The following is a 13089-nucleotide window of genomic DNA, read 5'->3' as shown; positions in this document are numbered from 1 at the left end:
ATCAATTCGACCCTTGGTTCGATTACCCCTGGTAAAGGTACCAGGAACGGTCGAACCTCGTACCGACGAGCGAATCCCGTCTCTCTATTTTTCCCGCAAATTTTCAAAAGGGAGGCGAGTAATCTTTTAAATATTTTCAAAAATTAAGGTCAAGTGAGACCTTCGCAAAAGAGTTCCTCTATTTTTCTTTTCTCTTCTCTCTCTTTTTTTTTATCTTTTATTTCCCCTTCAAAAAGGAAAATAGAGGCTAGAAAGGAAAAGAGAAGGAAGAGAGAGAAACCAAGAAGAAAAATTTTGCGATGATCACAGATTTGGCGACCGTGATGGGACTCGTCTCTGTCCGGTCAAATTTTTGCCTTTTGCTTTGCTTTGATATTGTCTAAAGTCTTTATTATTCAAATGTCAGCATCATTTCCATGTAAACCTTAGGAGCCTAGACTCTGTCCTAAGCTGACATCATTGCATATAGGATCTAAGTATGGTTTGGTAGAACCATATTGAGGAGATTATTCCATGTTCACTTAGACTTAGGTCTGAAATACAACACTCCTTAAACTCTAGGGATTCAATGGAAACAATATATGCAAGTGTATGCTTCTCTTCATTTAAATTCTATCTTTTTAGGACTTGCATTAGAGCTTTTTGGTTTTATTGCATGTTGAACATGTTTTTCGAAAACATCCCTACCTATGTTATCCTGGTCTTCACGTTGCTGGGCTGTCTCACTGAACCATAGTTCGGGAGAGAGCCTCACAACTGGACCACTTATTTGGGTTAGCGCCCCCCTACTAGGTACCTAAGAGCCATAGTCTGAGGTATATCGGTAGGTGCTCAAGGATGTTGGGAAGCCATTACCTTAGAACCAGAGAAATATTTTTATGCCACGTACTTCGAGCTTCGGCTCGAGTATATCAGTGTACCTTGATTGGAATTAGATGATCTAAATCTTAGAGTTAGGATTAAGGTCCTATCAGCCATTTCAAATATTGCATTTAGAGTCAGCTTTAGGGAATGCTGTTTGTGCATCTATGATTGTGTGATATTTATATTTTCCTTATATTTTCCAAAACCCTGGGTATATATTATTTAAATTTTTCTCTTTGTTTTTAAAACCCAGATGTATTTTTCTCTTCTTTTTCTGATTTCTTCAATTCTTTTGATCCTGCCTACAATTTTTCAAAATTTTGAATCCTTGTCATCTATTTTCAAATTTTTTTTCCTTCTATCTTTCCAACGTTTCTTCTGATTCTATTCCAAGAATTCTTTCACCTTTTTACAATAAAGTCTCTTTTTGTCAAAGAGATATCCTTTTAAAATAACACTCATTCTTCATATTTTTAGTTGTTTATTCCTTCCAACGGAATAACAACGCAATTGTGACAAATTCTATGGCGACTCAATCCCTAGTAATGAGATATTTTTTCTCAATTTGATTTCTTCTTTTATCAAAATTTCCTCCAAAGTTTCCTAAATATCCCATTTTTTATCCTACAAAGAGAACACTGATATTTCATCATGGTTCAGACAAGGACTGGAAAGGAGACAGTTCCACAACAAAGCGACAGTGAAGCAGAGGATATGTGAAAGTGCACTAGGATCGAGGCAACGAGCACTAGAGGGGGGGTGAATAGTGCTTTTAAAACTTTCTGCGGAATATTGAAGGATTTTGCAAATCTCAAAGCAAACACACAAAGAACACAAGATTTTATCCTGGTTCGGTCAAACCCGACCTACATCCAGTCCCCAAGCAAAAGCCGCTTGAGATTTTCCACTATCAACCTTGTAAACTACAAGATCACACAGACCATAACCGGTCCCACTTTCAGTAACAATCCTACTGAAAGCAAACAACTCCTTTACACCAAGGAGTCCTTTTTACAGAAAAGAAATAAGAACTTACAATACAACCTATGAGCCTTCCTTTTGAATGCAAATGAGATGCAATTGGCTTTTGAGGTTGTTGAAACACTCTACTCACGAATTCACTATCTCTCAAAGTGATTTGAGTGAACAACTGAAGTGAAAATATCACGTGAGTGAGAAAACAAATATTTGAATGAATAGGAGTGAAAAGCAAGATTCAAATCGATTGAATTTGATGATTTTGAGTGTAAAATGCACTCATATTTATAGTTAAAAGATTCCATACGTTGAGAGTATGAAAGGGTGTCAAAACGGTCCATTTTGAACGATCAAAACGTTTGAAAAATGAAAAGACACACCTTTTTGAAGTTTCAGGAAAACGGCAAAATTAGTCGACTGAAACATCAGTTAGTCGACTAATAGTTAGTTATTAGTAGACTGACAGTTATCGTCGGTCGACTGATCTGTTAATCGAGCCGTTTGAAAATCTGAATTTTTGAAACTTAGTCGACTTAAGAAAAGTTAGTCGACTGATAATATCATCAGTAGACTGAAAAACCTTTTAGTCGACTGCTGCTAAAATCTTCTGAAAAACAAACATTCTGTTCGGTCGATTGATAAAAAGCATTAGTCGACTGCTGCTAAATTTTCAGAAAATACATGTTCTGTTCAGTCGACTGAAAAACCATTAGTCGACTGCTGCTAATTTTCCAGAAAACAGACATTCTGTCCAGTCGACTGATAAAACCTTCGGTTGACTAATTTGACAAGAATGACTTTTTAGAAAATATGGCGCGAAAGGATTAGTCGACTGATAAGTCTATTGGTCGACTAATAAATATGAAAATTTAAGAAAAGAGTTTTCTAAAAAGATTTTCAAAAGAGTTTCTTTTAGAAAAGTTTTTCTAAAGACTTTTAAGGTGAAATGCAACCTAAATATGCACTCTAAGTAAGGCTCTTACAAGAATCTAAGACTTTTAATGAATTAAACATTTGCACACTAGTCTTCAAGGATTCTTCACCGAATTCTTCAATTTCTTCATAGCCTTAGCTGAAATGCAGTTGATTCTACTTGCTCATCATCAAAACCTTGTACTTGAAGTATCATGTATGGCTTCATTGTCGTAACAATCTCCCCCTTTTTGATAATGACAAACTTAATCAAAGATGAAGCATTTAGATGCATAGATGGAGATTTTACTCCCCCTATCAATATGCTGCAAAACATTAAAAGTTAGCACATTTAAAGCACATATATCACATATTGATTGGTTTGCATTTCCATTCATCATGTATTCATGTATTTAGAAATACATTCATTCAAAGCTTTCTTTTTCTCTCAATTTTGCATTTCTCATGCAAGATCTCTTGTAATGTAATTGCTATCATCTTTTTCTCAAGATCTCCTTGCAATTTCAAAGTAATGCTGTCTTTATCTTTTTCTCCCCCTTTGTCAGAATCAAAAAGAGTAAGGGCAAAAATAGCATAAGCAGAAATAGAGATAAGTTTAAAATATTACAACCCATAAAGTATGTTTTTCAAAGGTCAAAGATCAGAAAAGAGAGTTTAGCAAATCCTTAATGGCAGTTACATCCTTCTGAATTAAAGCAAGTTGTTGAGTCACATCTTCACGAAAGGTGTGTTGATGTAGCTCCAAAGCTTCCAGTCTCTGCATAACTTCATCATGGTCTTGATTTGTCGAAATTTTTTTTCTTTTTGCATGAGATGAAGGTGTCGCAGAAGGTGAAGGTTCAGAAATAGATGGTTCATTAGGATCAGATGGTTCGGTTTGATCAACATTTAAGGGAGGCAGATATTTAATTTTCATTCTTTTAAAAATTGTTTGATCAAAGAACTCTTTTTGCTCAATGTACTTTTCATTTGTTAAAGGAACTTCAAAATGTCTAAAAATACGGGTTAAAAGACAACCATAAGGAAGAAATGGTTTTTGTTTCCACAAGTTTGTAAAATACACATTGGCCCAGTTGACAGAAATATTCCCAAATAAAACATAAAGAGCCGTAGATAGATCTGTGGAATAATAATCAAAAGAACCAGTTTTGGGTAGAACATTGTGGGCAAGGATTCATCCAGCAATGCGTGCACGAGTTTGAAGATTAGTATTTTTGAAAGGAGGGCAGTGAGGTGCTTCTGGAAGAAGAATTTGTTCAAAAACTCTTTCATCATTCATTTCAATAGTGTTGAAAAGAGTGTCTGAAGATGGAATTTCAAGAATTTCTCCAAGTAATTTTGAATCAAACTTGATTTCAACATCACGAACAAGAGAAGATAAAATTCCAGTTTCATGGTTCATTTGTAAATTTGTGTAAAACAAGTGAATGAGAAAAGGATAGTGAAGTGTATCTGCACAAGCATCAAAAAGATGTGAAATACCAAGAAATAATTCTCTTATTTTGTAACGAGAAAACAAGTGAAATAGAACATTTCGGCCTGGTAAAATAGGTAGTGCAGAAATTGATCCAAAAGTGTCATAGAGAAGAGGGTTACGAAGTAATCTTAGTGAAAAACCATGTCTTGAAGTAGGTGTAGGAGGAGGAGAACCTAAACCTTTTGCAGATGTAGACTTCGTGCGAGGCATGGTTACCAAAATGTCAGCTTCCAAATGACGTCCGGCAAAGGGAAAAAGCTTTCCGGCGATAAAAAACGAAGGACAATGTGGTGGCTAACGGTGAGGAGAGGTCGGCCAAAAGGGGATTCTGGTAATGCACTGTCACGGCAAGAGAGTTCCGGAGTGTTTTGAAGATGCGCCAGTCGCTGCAAGAGGATTCCGGCGTTTGAAGATCACGGCCAGAAGATTCTGGCGTCTCCCTGTTACGGTAAGAAACTCCCGGCGATGATGGAGTCGAACGGTACTCCGAGGGTTTTTCGGAAGAGAGAGAGAGAGACAAAGGAGAAAGAGGGGTTTTTGGTTTAAGGGTTTCGTTAAAAAAACGAAAAGGTGCGAGAATGAAATGATGCCTTCTTTAAAAAAAAACGGGTTTTTAAAAACAAATCCAAGGGGTGTCGGGTCCCTTCATTTAAGTTTTTTAAAAAAAAATTTTAGTCGACTAAAACTTTATCGGTCGACTAAAAAAGTGCGACTTATTCTAAAAATATCATCAGTCGACTAGAACTATATCGGTCGACTAATATGATGCGATACATTCCAAAATATAAAAACACCAGTCGACTAGAATTTTATCGGTCGACTAATATAGTGCGATTTTGAGATTTTGTTCAAAAATCAGCATTTTTATAAATCCAAAAACGAACAAATACCTAGCTCTCTCCTAATTCTCATAAAATGCAACATGTAAAGATTCTTCAATACAAGATGTTCTTTTATTGAAAATACGATATGCTTTACTTCTAGAAGAATATCCAAGAAATATTGATTCATCTGATTTTGAATCAAACTTATCAAGATTATCTTTGGTATTTAACAAGAAACATTTACTACCAAAAATTTTGAAATATGAGATCTTGGGTATACGATCATAATACAATTCAAAACATGTTTTATGTAAAATTGGTCGAATAAGAACACGATTTAAGACATAACATGCTGTATTAATTGCTTCAGCCCAAAAATATTTTGGTAAATTTTTATCTTGAAGCATGGTTCTAGCACATTCTTGCAAAGTTCTATTCTTTCTTTCAACAACTCCATTTTGTGGAGCCGCTCTAGGAAAAGCAAAGTTGTGAGATATACCATGTAAATCACAAAACTTTAGAAAAGATTCATTTTCAAATTCACCACCATGATCACTACGAATTTTAATAATAGATGTAGATTTTTCATTTGTAATTCTTCTACAAAGTTTAGAAAATTCTGAAAAAACATCATTTTTGCTTTTTAGAAAAATCACCCATGTAAATCGAGAATAATCATCTACTATAACAAAAGCATACTTGCTACCATTCAAACTTTGAATTCTAGATGGTCCAAATAGATCTAAATGTAAAAGTTCAAGAGGACGTTTTGTTGAAACTATATCTTTTGCTTTAAAAGAACTCTTGATTTGTTTACCCCTTTGACAAGCATCACATAAGTGATCCTTTTTATATGGTATTCTAGGTAGGCCTCTTACAAGATCATTCTTGGATAATTTTGAAATAATTTTAAAATTAACATGTCCAAGTCTCTTGTGCCATAACCATTGAATTTCATTTGAAACAATAAGACATTTTTCATTAAAAGAGGGTAATTCATCTAGATATAGTTCATACACATTGTTTCTTCTTTTACCTTTAAAAATGATCTTTTTAGATTTAAAATCAGAAATTAAGCATAAATCATTTTCAAAAGAAACATGAAAACCTTTATCACATAATTGACTAATAGATATTAAATTATGCTTTAAACCATCCACTAAAAGAACATTTTCTATCAAGGAAAATTTTGGATTACCAATATTACCAATACCTATCACTTTTCCCTTGTTATTGTCACCAAAGGTGACGATTCCTCCATCCTTATTTTGGAGGGTGGAAAAGAACTCCGGCTTTCCAATCATATGTTTGGAACAGCCGCTGTCCAATATCCATTTGCTCCTTATGTTGTGTACCTATAACAAAATCAGAAAACAGAGCATTTGACCCCTTTCTATTTTCGGGTCCATGAGAGTTAGTCTTAGGAACCCATATCCATTTGGATTTTGGTTTCCTTTGATAATAAGTATTCTTTCTATAAAAGGATTTAGAATAAACATGTCTAGAACAATCATATCTAGATGCATTTCTATTAGAACTAGAAAGTTTAGTTCTATGAACAAAAGATTAAGAATAATGTCTTTGATTTTTCACCACAAGGTTTGGTCTATTTTGAGTATCAAAGAAGCTATATCCCAATCCGGTTTTATTTACCGAGCATCTTTGAGAACCAAGAAGTTTTTCTAGATTCTCTTGACCATTTGTAAATTTGGTCACTATAGAAAGAAGATCATTTGACTTTTCTTTAAGACTAAATATTTCTTTTTGTAAGAGATTGGTTCTAACTCCAATTTCTTTTATCTCAATTGCCTAGCAAGAATTTTCCTTCTTGAGATCTTCTATTTCTTGAAATAACACTTTATTTTAAGAGTCAAGAGTTAAATTTTCAGTTTTTAACTCTTTATTTTTAGAACTAAGACTCTTAAATTTAGCATACAAATCATTAAATGTTTCAAATAACTCATCATAGTCAAATTGACTTACCGATTCTTCTTGTGCTACAAAACACATGTTGGCGACTTCTTCATTTGATTCTTCATCGGAAGAGGAGTCACTATCATCCCAACAGGCTTGAAATGCCTTTTTCTTCTTGAATTGATCCTTGGGCTTGAATTTGAGAAGAGGACAATCTTTCTTGATATGTCCTGCCTTTTTGCAGTTAAAGCACTTTACTTCATTGGGAATGGAAGAATCTGCTTTCTTTGCCTTTCTTTGAAATTTTCCCTTTTTGATGAATCTTCTGAATTGCCTTGTGATGAGAGCAATATCTTCATCTTCATCTTCTTCAGAATCTTCTGAGTCAGAAGTAGCCTTAAAAGCAAGAGACTTCTTTTTAGGCTCTTCTTCTTGTCTGTCTTGAAGTTGGACCTCATATGCCATTAGGTTACCAACTAAGTCTTCAAGAGTGAGAGTATTGAGATCATTTGCTTCTTCAATAGCAGTGGTTTTTCTCTCCCATTCAGGAGTTAAACACCTTAGAATCTTTCTGACTAAATCCACTTGTGAATATTCTTTTCCAAGGGATTTCAAAGTGTTAGTTATATCGGTCATTCTAGTTACCATGTCCGATATAGATTCATTTTGCTTCATTTTGAACAATTCAAATTTATAAACTAAAGAAGCAATTTTAGATTCCTTTACCTTTGACGTACCTTCGTGTGTTATGAGAAGAGTATGCCAGATTTCATTAGCTGTAGAGCATTGAGAGATGCGATTGAACTCTACCTTATCAACGCCACAATATAATGCATTCATGGCTTTGGCATTCAGTGAAGCAGTCTTCTTTTCTTCATCGGTCCATCGGCTGAAATCAGTTGATGGAGTTTGGTACTTTTCTGAAACAACTCTCCAGATATCGAGATCCATGGATTGCAGGAATATTGTCATTCTTACTTTCCAGTATCCATGGTTTGTTCCGTCGAAGAGAGGAGGACGAACGGAGGAGCTTCCTTCTTTGTGCTGAGATGTTGTAGTTGCCATGCTAGATGATGGTCAAATCAAAGTAATAGCAGACCTCGCTCTGATACCAAATGAAAGTGCACTAGGATCGAGGCAACGAGCACTAGAGGGGGGGTGAATAGTGCTTTTAAAACTTTCTGCGGAATATTGAAGGATTTTGCAAATCTTAAAGTAAACACACAAAGAACACAAGATTTTATCCTGGTTCGGTCAAACCCGACCTACATCCAGTCCCCAAGCAAAACCCGCTTGAGATTTTCCACTATCAACCTTGTAAACTACAAGATCACACAGACCATAACCGGTCCCACTTTCAGTAACAATCCTACTGAAAGCAAACAACTCCTTTACACCAAGGAGTCCTTCTTTTTACAGAAAAGAAATAAGAACTTACAATACAACCTATGAGCCTTCCTTTTGAATGCAAATGAGATGCAATTGGCTTTTGAGGTTGTTGAAACACTCTACTCACGAATTCACTATCTCTCAAAGTGATTTGAGTGAACAACTGAAGTGAAAATATCACGTGAGTGAGAAAACAAATACTTGAATGAATAGGAGTGAAAAGCAAGATTCAAATCGATTGAATTTGATGTTTTTGAGTGTAAAATGCACTCATATTTATAGTTAAAAGATTCCATACGTTGAGAGTATGAAAGGGTGTCAAAACGGTCCATTTTGAACGATCAAAACGTTTGAAAAATGAAAAGACACGCCTTTTTGAAGTTTCAGGAAAACGGCAAAATTAGTCGACTGAAACATCAGTTAGTCGACTAATAGTTAGTTATTAGTAGACTGACAGTTATCGTCGGTCGACTGATCTGTTAATCGAGCCGTTTGAAAATCTGAATTTTTGAAACTTAGTCGACTTAAGAAAAGTTAGTCGACTGATAATATCATCAGTAGACTGAAAAACCTTTTAGTCGACTGCTGCTAAAATCTTCTGAAAAACAAACATTCTGTTCGGTCGATTGATAAAAAGCATTAGTCGACTGCTGCTAAATTTTCAGAAAACACATGTTCTGTTCAGTCGACTGAAAAACCATTAGTCGACTGCTGCTAATTTTCCAGAAAACAGACATTCTGTCCAGTCGACTGATAAAACCTTCGGTCGACTAATTTGACAAGAATGACTTTTTAGAAAATATGGCGCGAAAGGATTAGTCGACTGATAAGTCTATTGGTCGACTAATAAATATGAAAATTTAAGAAAAGAGTTTTCTAAAAAGATTTTCAAAAGAGTTTCTTTTAGAAAAGTTTTTCTAAAGACTTTTAAGGTGAAATGCAACCTAAATATGCACTCTAAGTAAGGCTCTTACAAGAATCTAAGACTTTTAATGAATTAAACATTTGCACACTAGTCTTCAAGGATTCTTCACCGAATTCTTCAATTTCTTCATAGCCTTAGCTGAAATGCAGTTGATTCTACTTGCTCATCATCAAAACCTTGTACTTGAAGTATCATGTATGGCTTCATTGTCGTAACAATATGAACTCCATCAGGTCATCCAGGCAGCAGGGCCAAGAAGTAAAAAGCGATATTAATCCGGCCACATACAAGTTATTTCGGAGGGTGATGGACAAAATGATGTCTAAACAGGCTGAGGAAAACCTTGAAAAAATATCTTCTAAAAGCAAAACCAAGGGAAAAGTCAGCAAAAAGCAAGTTGAGTATGATAGCACTTCAGAGTCAGCAGAGAAGAACTTAGAGGAAGAGCCGCCAACATATTTTCACAATCCCTTGTATCGGCCCGAGAAAATCAATTAGAGGCATGAGTCAGCAAGCAAAGCCAAGTTTCAGATTCGCTGCATGAACAACTGAGAGAAGTAGCTCGTGCAGTCAAAGACTTACAAGCCCAGTATAAAGGCAAAAAGACCTACACCGGTGTGGACTTTTATGATGGCTTAGAAGGGGATGACAACTGGGAAGATCTTCCTCGCAAATTCATAAAATTTGATAGGACCGGCAACCCCAAGGCTCATCTGGCCACATTTTTCGTAGAATGCAACCGATTCAGAAGGAACAACATGGCTCTATTCCTATGCTTTCCACGCAGTCTGAAGAGAATTGCAGCAAGATGGTATGCCGACCATATCAACCCGATTGAACTGCGAGACTTTGACAAAGTTATCAACTTGTTCATCGAGAGATTCCTTTTCAATACCGAGGCTCCGTCTACCCTCAATCATCTTTTCAATCTGAAGCAAAATGACAATGAGAAGGCAAAAGATTTCATTCATAGGTGGAGATCCACTTGCAATAGGATGAAAGACCCGATATCAGAAGGGCATGCATTGTCAATAATTTTGAATAATTTCTCTCAACCTTTGAAGGGTCTGATCTCCACTTGTCCGTCTAAATCCTTCATCAAGTTAATAGAGCGAGTTGAATGGATCGAGATGGGGTTAGAGAACGGAATCTATGATGGCATCACCTTGACAGAAGGCAGTCAGGATATGAAAAAGAAAACCAACTTCACCTTCTCTACCAGTTCCTCCAACAACAACAATGGCAAAAACAAAAAGGGGTGGCAGAAAGAACCACACCAACGGATAAGGCAATGATGATTGATTTAGTCAAAAGAATGGGATCAGCAGGCAGAATAACATCCCTTCCTCAAGCATCCAATTAGAATCAAAACCCCAAGGGAGACCGAAGCACGACGGTTGGGGATACGACCGTGAATTTACCTCCTTAGAGCAACCACTTGAGCAAGTTCTTGAGTACATGATAACCAAGGAGATGATTAAACTCCCCAAGGTAGCAGATCCTCCTGTGACTATGGGAAGGTTTAAAGATCAGTTTTGTAAATTCTATCCGGCAATGAGTCATGACACTGTTATCATCGCAAAATATTTACTTTTGCGAGTCAAACTGACCTTTGAAAAAGATTTTAAAAATAACTCGCCTCTGTTTTAAAATGCGGGATAATTCCGAAGAATGGGACTCACCTGTCGGTACGAGGTTCAACCGTTCCTGACGCCTTTACCAGGGGTAATTGAACCAAGGATCAATTGTATGCTTAACTTTGCTCAACTTGTCTAAATCATGTTTTATTTCCTAAATGCACAAAGAATTAGGCATGTGCTATTGCTTTCTGAAAATGCAGGTTTGAAAACATGATGTTTGCTTTAAGATTTGAAATACTTGGAATTTTTTGGAAAAGATAACACATGGAAAATCGTGAACCATGGTGAGAGAATATTTCTGAGGAAAATGAAAATCGATTTCTGAGAAAATTTGGAATAACTTTGGAAAAACTTGATTTCTCTGAATTCAAACTTTGAAATATAACTTGAAAATCAGGTTTTTGAACTTGAGAAATGCTTGAAATATCATTGGAAAATCAATGTTTTGAGAAAATCAATTTCTGAATAAGACTTAGAAAATTTTGAGAAAATCGATTTCTCTGAATTGAAATTGGAATTTGCAAATGAATAAATATGGATTTGAAAGTCTTGGTTTTGAGGAATTGAGGAAATCCTTTTTGTATTTTTGAGAAATGCAGTGCATTTTTGAAGTTAGCCTAAGAGTGTAGGTTGAATGTGGCTAATACGAAGATTACAAATCTGGGTATCATTCGTATTCTGACTATGGCCATAAATACAAATTCCACCAAGTTTGTCAACTCCATAAGAGCTAGTGCACGTGCCATTCATGTAGACCATAGTGAATTGGTAAAAATATGCATGAATTGGCATACATAACAGTTATATATCAAAGTTTAAAACTATATGCAATGCATCCTATTTTATGCAGGAATTGAAATTCTTATTCCAAATTTAATTACAATTTACATCACTAATTGAATTTAAATACATAAAATAAAGTCTTCAATGTCCCTGCAAAACTAGAAAAATGAATTAGTGAAGATATGTTGGCTTTTCTAGGTTTATCCAGCAATATCTGGAAATTGCTGGATTTTGCTAGATATAAGACATTTTCCATGATTCCCTTATATAAACTTGATAAAATATGAAATAAGATATAATAAATATGGAAATAGAATTTGAAATTTCGAAATTGGGGTCAAAATGACCAAAATACCCATGATAGCAAGACTATGACCTTGAAATCAAGGTTTTCAGAAAGATATTTTGTAAAATGCAACTTTTGAAATGCAAATAATGATAAATTGAACTAAGTATGATATGACATGATTAAAAGTATGAAAATTAGGGTTTTAGAATTTCGAAATTTAGGTCAAATGACCAAATTACCCCTGATAGCAAGACTATGGCCTTGAAATCAGGGTTTTCTGAAATAGATTTTGGTAAAAACTTGGGATTTATGATTGAAATAAACATAAAATCAAACATGAAACACCCTAATATGATTCTAGACATGAACAAACCCTAAAAAAATAAAATTATACACAAAAATCAAGAAATATTACAAATATCATGATTTTGGCAGTGTTTTTGGATCTTTCAGGTACCCTGTTTTGCAATTTGATCTATTCAAACATCAAATGAATTCCAAATCTCATAAAAATTGGCACATACACTTATTATAACCCTAAAATCAGATTGGAATTGCAAAAACATATTTTTTTGACATTACTTTAATTCAAAAATTACATTAACAACCTAAAATAAGCTATTTTTACCCAAGTTCACAGACCAGTTTCAATGTTAGACCTGAATCATGGATTAAATCACCATGAAAATTTCTAAAATTTTACAGAGACTAACTAGACAGAACAACAGAAATTTCCCTTTTTACAGATCGGAAAAATCATCTTTGGTAAGGGAGAAACCCTTCCGGCAATCTGAACTAAAATATAACAAATCTAACAGGGGTTAAAACAGCTACTTTGGATTGAAAATACAGAAATAAATAGCAAAATTAATACAAAATTTCTGAAATTTCAACAGTAAATAGTAGACAAAAAAATAATAAAACTCCTTTTTTACAGATCATGAATTGAATCTGTGGTTTGAGATCTATGATCATTACAAGTCAGATTATGGTTTTGGTAAACCCTAACGAGTTTTAAATTTTAAATCTGATTCTCTGTCAGAGGAAAAATACTAAACAGAAACTAAAAATCA

This window comes from Nuphar pumila, chromosome 6 (assembly GCF_984573655.1).
Source record: "Nuphar pumila chromosome 6, dmNupPumi1.hap1.1, whole genome shotgun sequence".
In the NCBI taxonomy this organism is placed as follows: Eukaryota; Viridiplantae; Streptophyta; class Magnoliopsida; order Nymphaeales; family Nymphaeaceae; genus Nuphar; species Nuphar pumila.
The sequence above is the reverse complement of the archived record's forward strand: the minus strand, read 5'-3'. Positions refer to the sequence as shown.